Raw genomic sequence first — 7572 nt, 5'->3', positions numbered from 1 at the left:
ACAGTAATTGTTAATGATGTATCAGCAATTTTAATGATACTTTCGGAACAGGCAGTAATTTTTACAAGTGCGATAAGAATGGCAGTGGACTTTTTTAAAGATTTTATTTATTTATTTGACAGAGAGATGGAGAGCACAAGCAGGGGGAGTAGCAGGCAGAGGGAGAGGGAGAAGCAGACTCCCTGCTGAGCAGGGAGCCCGCCGCGGGGCTGATCCTGGGACCCTGAGATCATGACCTGAGCCGAAGGCAGATGCTTAACTGACTGAGCCACCCAAGCGCCCCAAGGCAGTGGACTGTTAACCAATACTGATTGATCAATTATGAAGTAAAATGAAGAATGCCTGAGTTCATTCCTGCATTCAGTTGATTCTATTTAATCAGTGATTGTTCAGATATTCTGCTAGTCTCTGTGTATTTGGTGATGAATGAAGCAGAGCCCTTGCCATCCTGTCATAAAGTCTGATGGATTTGATTTACACATGAGAACAATTCCAAATGATAACTGACTGAAGACTAAATGCATTGCAAGTGACTGTACTTCACCCCAGCCAAACCAAAGGGAACTTCCTACGTTTGATGAGGCTATCACTTTCTGGATTTTTATTCCTAGATGACTCTTGAGAGATCTAAGTGTTCACCTTTTTAAATTTAAACTGATTCTGTGAGATATGGATCAAGTCAAATATTCATTCTGTGATCAGTTGTGCTCTGACCTTGCCATATATCAGACATTGACCTAGACACTGACCAGGAAGGTGTGGAGTGAACAGAGTGATGTAGTTAAGATTCCTGGACAGGTAAAGCTTCCTCAAGCCATTCCTGGCTCCAGAAGAGCGTTTTTGGCGGGCATCCCTTTGCACAGCTGCTGGAACTGAAGCTGCCTCTGACTTCCTAAACCAGGACTGGCTGTTATGAATGAATTATAAAGAATATTGAATGATCCATGCATAGGAAGGGATATGTGAATATTAAGAAATATTTATCATCATTAAGTATTTGGTGTTGGTTCTGTGTCCCCTGGGGACTTTGTTCTAAGTCTTCCTCCTTGAGATCTTTCAGTCAATAGAAAGACACCGCTTTCCTGACCCTCCCATTGACTCTGGCCTTGGTTCCAACATATGCTGCTTTTGCATCTCCCTCCTTTTCTCCTCAGTGGGGGCAATACTGTGTATTCTGTCTAAACCAACTTCTCTCGTGATCACCCAGATCTGGATGGAAAATTAAAAAGGTAACCTCTAATATTCAAGGTAACCTCTAATATTCAACCTATTATTAGAGGTTACCTTCTTAGATAAAGTAACAGAATCTACTCTGTTTCAGCACTCTTTGGTCTTAAGGCCCTTTTATACTCTAGAACTCTTTGGAGGTCCCTTAGTTGTTTAGGACCCCAAAGAACTTGTGTTTACGTGTGTCATATCTATTGATATTTACCATGTTAGGAATGAAAACCGAGCAATATTTAATTAATTTTAAAATAATCCCATAATTGGGGCACCTGGCTGACTCAGTAGAGCATGCAGCTGTTGATTTCAGGGTCATGAGTTCGAGCCCCACCTGGGGTGTAGAGATTACTTAAAAATAAAATCTTAAAAATAAAATAATAAAATAACCCCATAACAAACCCATTACATGTTAACATAAAATAGCATTTTTTGGAAAAATAACTAATTTTTCTAAAACAAAAATTAAGAGTCGTATTGTTTCAAATTTTTGTAATCCTCTTTTATGTCTAACTTAATAGAAGGCAGCTGTATTCTCATATCCTTTTCTGCATTCAATCTGTTGTGATGCTGCTTTTTTTTTTTAAGATTTTATGTAATCACTTGAGAGAGAGAGTGAGCGAGCACAAGCAGGGGGAGTGGCAGAGGGAGAGGGAGAAGCAGGCTTCCCGCTGAGCAGGGAGCCCAACATAGGGCTTGATCCCAGGACCCTGGGATCATGACCTGAGCCGAAGGCAGACGCTTAACTGACTGAGCCACCAGGCACCCCATGATACTGCCTTTTTTTTTTTAAATATGGAACGCTTCACGAATTTGCGTGTCATCCTTGCACAGGGGCCATGCTAATCTCTGTATCATTCTAATTTTAGTATATGTGCTGCCGAAGCGAGCACCCATGATACTGCTTTGATTGAGGTGTATCGAAGAAAAAAGCTGGCTTCACACAGATCCAAAGTTAGAAAATGGAGGATCTCACAGATCCCCTGAAAAGGCCTTGGGGACCCCCAGAGTCCTTGGACCACAAACTTTAAGAACTGCTGAGCCGATTAAGTAAAAGGAGGGTACTAAATGCAGGGCAAGCAGAACTGGCTGAGCCTCCAAGACCAAGTTTCAGAACCACACAACAGCGCTGGCTGGAGAAAGGAGCTGGTACCTGAAATTCTAGTCGGCTGCACCTCTTCCAGGCAAGAACCCGCTGACCACTGGATGGTCACAGCCACTGCTGTAGCCACCCGAGCCCCGGAGGCTGCCGCCAACCACACTGACAAAGACTTGGTAGCTTCCCCACCCACCCCCGCATCTAACCTATTTCTGCATCATTGTCCTCTGTGGGTGGACACTAAAGTCAGATGTCTGTGTACCCTAGTGGAGGATAGGACATGTACTGTCACCGAATTCTGTGTGGCTTTGGGGGGCTCCACACTAGGGAACTTACCAGATGTAGAGATGGTGTTCAACAGATTTTGTGCAGATGTTACTTGTCAATCACTATCATCTGAGAAAACTAGTTGAGAATCAGCTTTACTGGGGCATCAAATTGTGAAAGTAAAATATAATGTAGACCTTTAAAAAATAAGGCTTGAGTGATCCCTAAAACACATTAAATGTCTATTCCTGCTCATTTGAAGAATGCTTCCATAAAGATTGGACATCTGAGCCTATAATTTCTTTTTACGCCACTTACATAGCCTTGGTTAATGAATATGAACATTAGTTATGTGAAAGTTGCTTAAAATTCAGGAACAGCCCATATTCATTTAAAATACAGTCTAGATATATTTAGGCGCTGCTTTTCTAACTTGGTCGTGGCAAGTGGAATCTTGTTTAAAGCCTTGAAACTGCAAGTACTCCTAATTAGGAGTTTTACTAGCTGTTGCTAGTAAAAAGGAATCATGGACAGATTGAGAAGGGAGTTTTTTGTTGATGCAGGTGTGGGAAGGAGATGAAAATCAAAGGGACTTTTTTTTTTTTTAAGATTTTATTTATTTATTTGAGAGAGAGAGAATGAGAGAGAGCATGAGAGGGAGGAGGGTCAGAGGGAGAAGCAGACTCCCTACCGAGCAGGGAGCCCGATGCGGGACTCGGCCCCGGGACTCCAGGATCATGACCTGAGCCGAAGGCAGTCGCTTAACCAACTGAGCCACCCAGGCGCCCTCAAAGGAACTTTTAGAAGCAACTTATTAAGAGAATATTGGAAGCTGAAAACATGCAAGGGAGAAAACTAGGGAAATGTCTTTGCAGGGTTGTCTGTAGCCCCTTTAGAAAAATCTGAATTTATAAACTGAGATGTTATAGACTGGACTGTAACCATTATCTTTTTTTTTTATTAAGATTTTATTTATTAGAGAGAGAGAGAGAGAGAGCACGAGTGGGGGGAGGGGCAGATGGAGAGGCAGACTCTCCGTTGAGCAGGGAGCCCAATGCGGGGCTCAATCCCAGGAACCTGAGATCATGACCTGAGCGGAAGGCTGACTCTTAACCGACGGAGTCACGCAGGCGCCCCTGTAACCATTAGCTTAAAACATTGTATATTTCCTAGCATAGGAGGTCACTGTATTCAAGTTGACATCTTCAACTTTAGATATTCATAAAGTTTGGATTCTTTGGTTTATCAGAAGATTTCATATTTTGTCTCATCCCTCAGTCAATGACTCAGGTGGATCCCTTGTTTTTTCAAAAAAGCTTACACAGATTTCATTTTGAGAACATCCTCTCATTTTCCTGCTGGTTAGAAATGTCAGAACTTCTGAGCGAATTGTCCCATATCAAATCCAAACCCTTGATTACATGACCGTCTACCATTTGTCCATACCTACATACTAAACGTTTCAACTGGGCAGAGCAATCTTTTTATTTCCTAATTTTATACAGATAGGTTAATACTGACTAGAATGCCCCCTGCCTTTCTTTACAAACACATATCTTTTCTCTCTTCCTCCGGTCCTTTGCTGGAATGAGTCTAGGTATAAATTACATGAGTGAAACACTCTTCTCTGCTCTAAAAAAAAAAAAATCCAATTCACGTCAGACCTTAATGTTTTTCTGTGTGATGAATCCTGACCACCTCTAGTCAAGGCTGTCACTGCAGCAGCCCCTCGTCCCTGTCGCAGATCCCATGGCTGGCATGCACAGCACCACCCTGCGTGTATGTATGCTGGTGGTTGTGATGACTCGGCCCTTGTCCTCTTTTCCAGTGTTCTCTGTTTTTTTGTTCTGTGGGGGTTAGAATACCAGAAGGGTGAGGGTTCTGAGTACAAGTTCTGCCAATTAGATGCACTTGATGCGATTTGAAAGGGGATGTGAGGCAGGGCCGTCATCCTGCCACGAGCTCGTACAGCGGGCAGGGATGGTTGCACAGGCCGGATCGGCCTGCAGCAGCACTCCAGGGTCTCGTCCCTAGCCCTGTGGGGTCACGACACATCACAATAGTGACATCCGTGACTTCTGATTCCTGAGTCACTACTGTGTTAGCGTATTATACTGAACAGGTCCACAGAGAGACTTCTAACTCCCCACCCTCCTCTTTGTGGCTGAAGTGATGGCCACCCCCTGCCATAGGCCAGTTTGTTCTTCTCTTTCTTGAAGTTAATCCTGGAAGTTCATTCTAGTGTCTACCCACCCAGCACTTCCAATGTCATCACTTCAATACCTTTCCATTAGAGTAACTAGAAAGGTTTCTGTTTCCTACAATGAATCCTGACTGTCAAGGTATTCATCTGTGGATAAACCACTTCTGTCACGTCCTGTTTTGTTCCTAGATTCTGCACTTGCTTTTCTTTATGTATCTGGAGCTACTTGACCCCACCCACATGCCAATCCCCACTGCAGGCGACTAATAGGAGTTCCAGAAAGACAAAGAAAAACAGGGTAGAAGCTATTAAAGAGTCAAAGCAAGACTATTTAGCAGAATCAAAGAATATCACCAGACTAAAGAGACCCCCCAGTACCAATTCCAAGCCATAATGAAATTGCAGACTATCAGAGATAATCAAAAATCTTCCAAAGAAGAGGAAAAAAATGTCACAAAGGAAAAAACAAATGGTACCAAGCTTTCCAGTAGAACACTGGCAAAGTATGTGTGTGTATATATATATATATATACATATATATATATATATATATATATATATATATATATATATATATATAATATATGATCCAGGAAGAAGAGATTCAACACAAGGGATGCAGTAAAGGAAGATTCCAGGGCACAGCTGAGCAACAGCCCAGAGAACAACCAGTCCAGACAAGACTAAGGTGGAAGGTGTGTGAAAGGGAGATATGGGAGAGAGAGGGAAGTGGAAGTGACGTATTATTTAATTTGCTTGAGCATTAAAAAAAAAATTATTGATAAGCATCTGAGAAATGTTGGAGAATTTAGGAAACATCAACAAGAACCTAGAAAACTATGCAAACAAAAAAGGAGACAATTTTTAAATTATTAACTCTAGGAAAAACAACTTTGTACAAGAAAGGACATGGACCTACAGTACACTGGCTCAGAGAGTAACTCAACGCATGTAATTATTACATAATCATAACAATTTTTAAGATGTTATTGATTTGAATTTTTTTGAGTCATGACTTACCTGTATGGAGAGAAGGGGAGAAAGTGGGCAGAGGATGATAGTGTCAGAGAGCTGAATCTAGCACGCTGTACTAACAAGAAGTTAGGAGGTAATTGCTAAAATCGATCAGTCCAGAGATAACAATGTGTGCACGTCATGTAGAAAGAGGGAGGTAAATACCAGAAGAATCAACTGGAAGAGCTCAGAGTGCTTGCCCCTGGAGGTGAATTGGCTGGGCAGGAATTGCTGTTTTTTATTAGAAGCTCTGTTTATTAAAATAAATGAATATATTAGTTATTATATTAAGAACTTACACAGGTTTCTTGGGAAAATTTAGAAAACAGAGTATGAAGAAGGAAACAAAAATTATCTGTGAAACCTCTATACCTGCTTAATCTTTGGTGAATTATCCTTCAATAGTCTTAAGTATGTGTAGATGTTTTTTGTATAGGCATTATCCTAATAATTTCATAGCCAAAATTTCACTGTTTTAATCTTCAATTTCTTAATCACAAGTGATCTTAAACACTTCTCCCTATGTTCATCAGCCTTTTGCATTTCCTCATTTCCTCATTTCCTCTATTAATTGCTTTTACTTGTCTCTTGCTCATTTTCTTTTGGATATTGGTCTTTCTATTATCAATTTGTATGAGATTTTGCTCTTCAATTCTGCTTATTTATGCTGAAATGTTTATTTTTATAGGGACTTCTTTTTTTTTTTTGGTATATCTTGGCCTCTGTGACCTTAACTTATTAATATCCCTTCACAAATTCCTTCAGTGGTTCTTGCCCATGATGAAGTCCTAAGTCTGCGTCCTTCCTGGTCTGGCCCTTGACCTCTGTTTGGGCCTCTCTTCCACAGGCCTCCTCCATTCCAGTCAAGACCTACCACTCAAAGCCTCTCAAACTGGCTTTCCAATATCTCTACATCTTGACAGATAAACATGCTTTCTGCCTGAAATGCCTTTTCTTTACTGTCTGTCTAAAAAACACCTTTTGATCTATACCTCACCTTCTTGACTATCTTTTCTGTGTTCTTTCCGCATTCAACTATTACAAATGTAGTAACTTGTTTTAGAATTAATTGTCAATTTTGTCTCCTCCATTAACCTGTGGGCTTCCTTATCTATCTTTGTTCAGCTTTGTATCCCCAGTTGTGGTACAATGCTGGGTTCTTAGTAAACACTCAATGAATGTTGGCTCAGTGTTGAATAATTCAGTATTTGTGGTAGGCAGAATTCCACAGTGGCCCCAAGATTCCCTCCCCATGGTGTATGTGCGCTGCCCCTCCCCCCTCCAGTGCAGGTAGGACCTGTCAATATAATGAGATAGTCCTTCTCTTGATTAGGTTGCATTATATGGCAAAGGTGTTGGAACAGTGATTCTAGTGGTCATGTTACCATTGTCACAGACTCCACTGTAGCCAACTGGAGGAAGAGTCTCCTGCTGGCTGCCAAGACGTAAGGTGCTATGCTGGGAAGGTGCCGTATGCTAGAGGCTCAGCCTCTCGGAGCTGAGCGTGGTCCCCAGCTGGGAGCCAACAAGAACACAAGGACCTTAGTTCTACAAGCCACAAGGCTCTGAATTCTGCCAACCACGTGAATGAGGTTGGAGGAGGATTCCGAGACTCAGAGAAGATCCTATCCCCAGCCGACACCTCAGTTTCAGTCTAGTGAGACCCTAAGCAGAGGATCTAACTAACAGGTGCCCAGACTCCTAATCCAAGGAAGCTGTGGATAATAAGTGTGTGCTGATTTAAGCCACTAAATGTCTTGTAATGTCT

General features: G+C 41.7%; 1 non-coding gene across 1 annotated transcript; it reads right to left on the bottom strand.

Moving 5' to 3' along the window:
• Positions 1–2010: 2010 nt before the first annotated feature.
• LOC123325576 lies at positions 2011–2114 on the bottom strand. The gene has a single exon (XR_006540515.1). It is a non-coding gene; the product is annotated as a U6 spliceosomal RNA (small nuclear RNA).
• Positions 2115–7572: the final 5458 nt, after the last annotated feature.

Source organism: Neomonachus schauinslandi, chromosome 8 (genome assembly GCF_002201575.2).
Source record: "Neomonachus schauinslandi chromosome 8, ASM220157v2, whole genome shotgun sequence".
Classification (NCBI taxonomy): Eukaryota; Metazoa; Chordata; class Mammalia; order Carnivora; family Phocidae; genus Neomonachus; species Neomonachus schauinslandi.
This window is presented reverse-complemented; position numbering and strand designations above follow the sequence as displayed.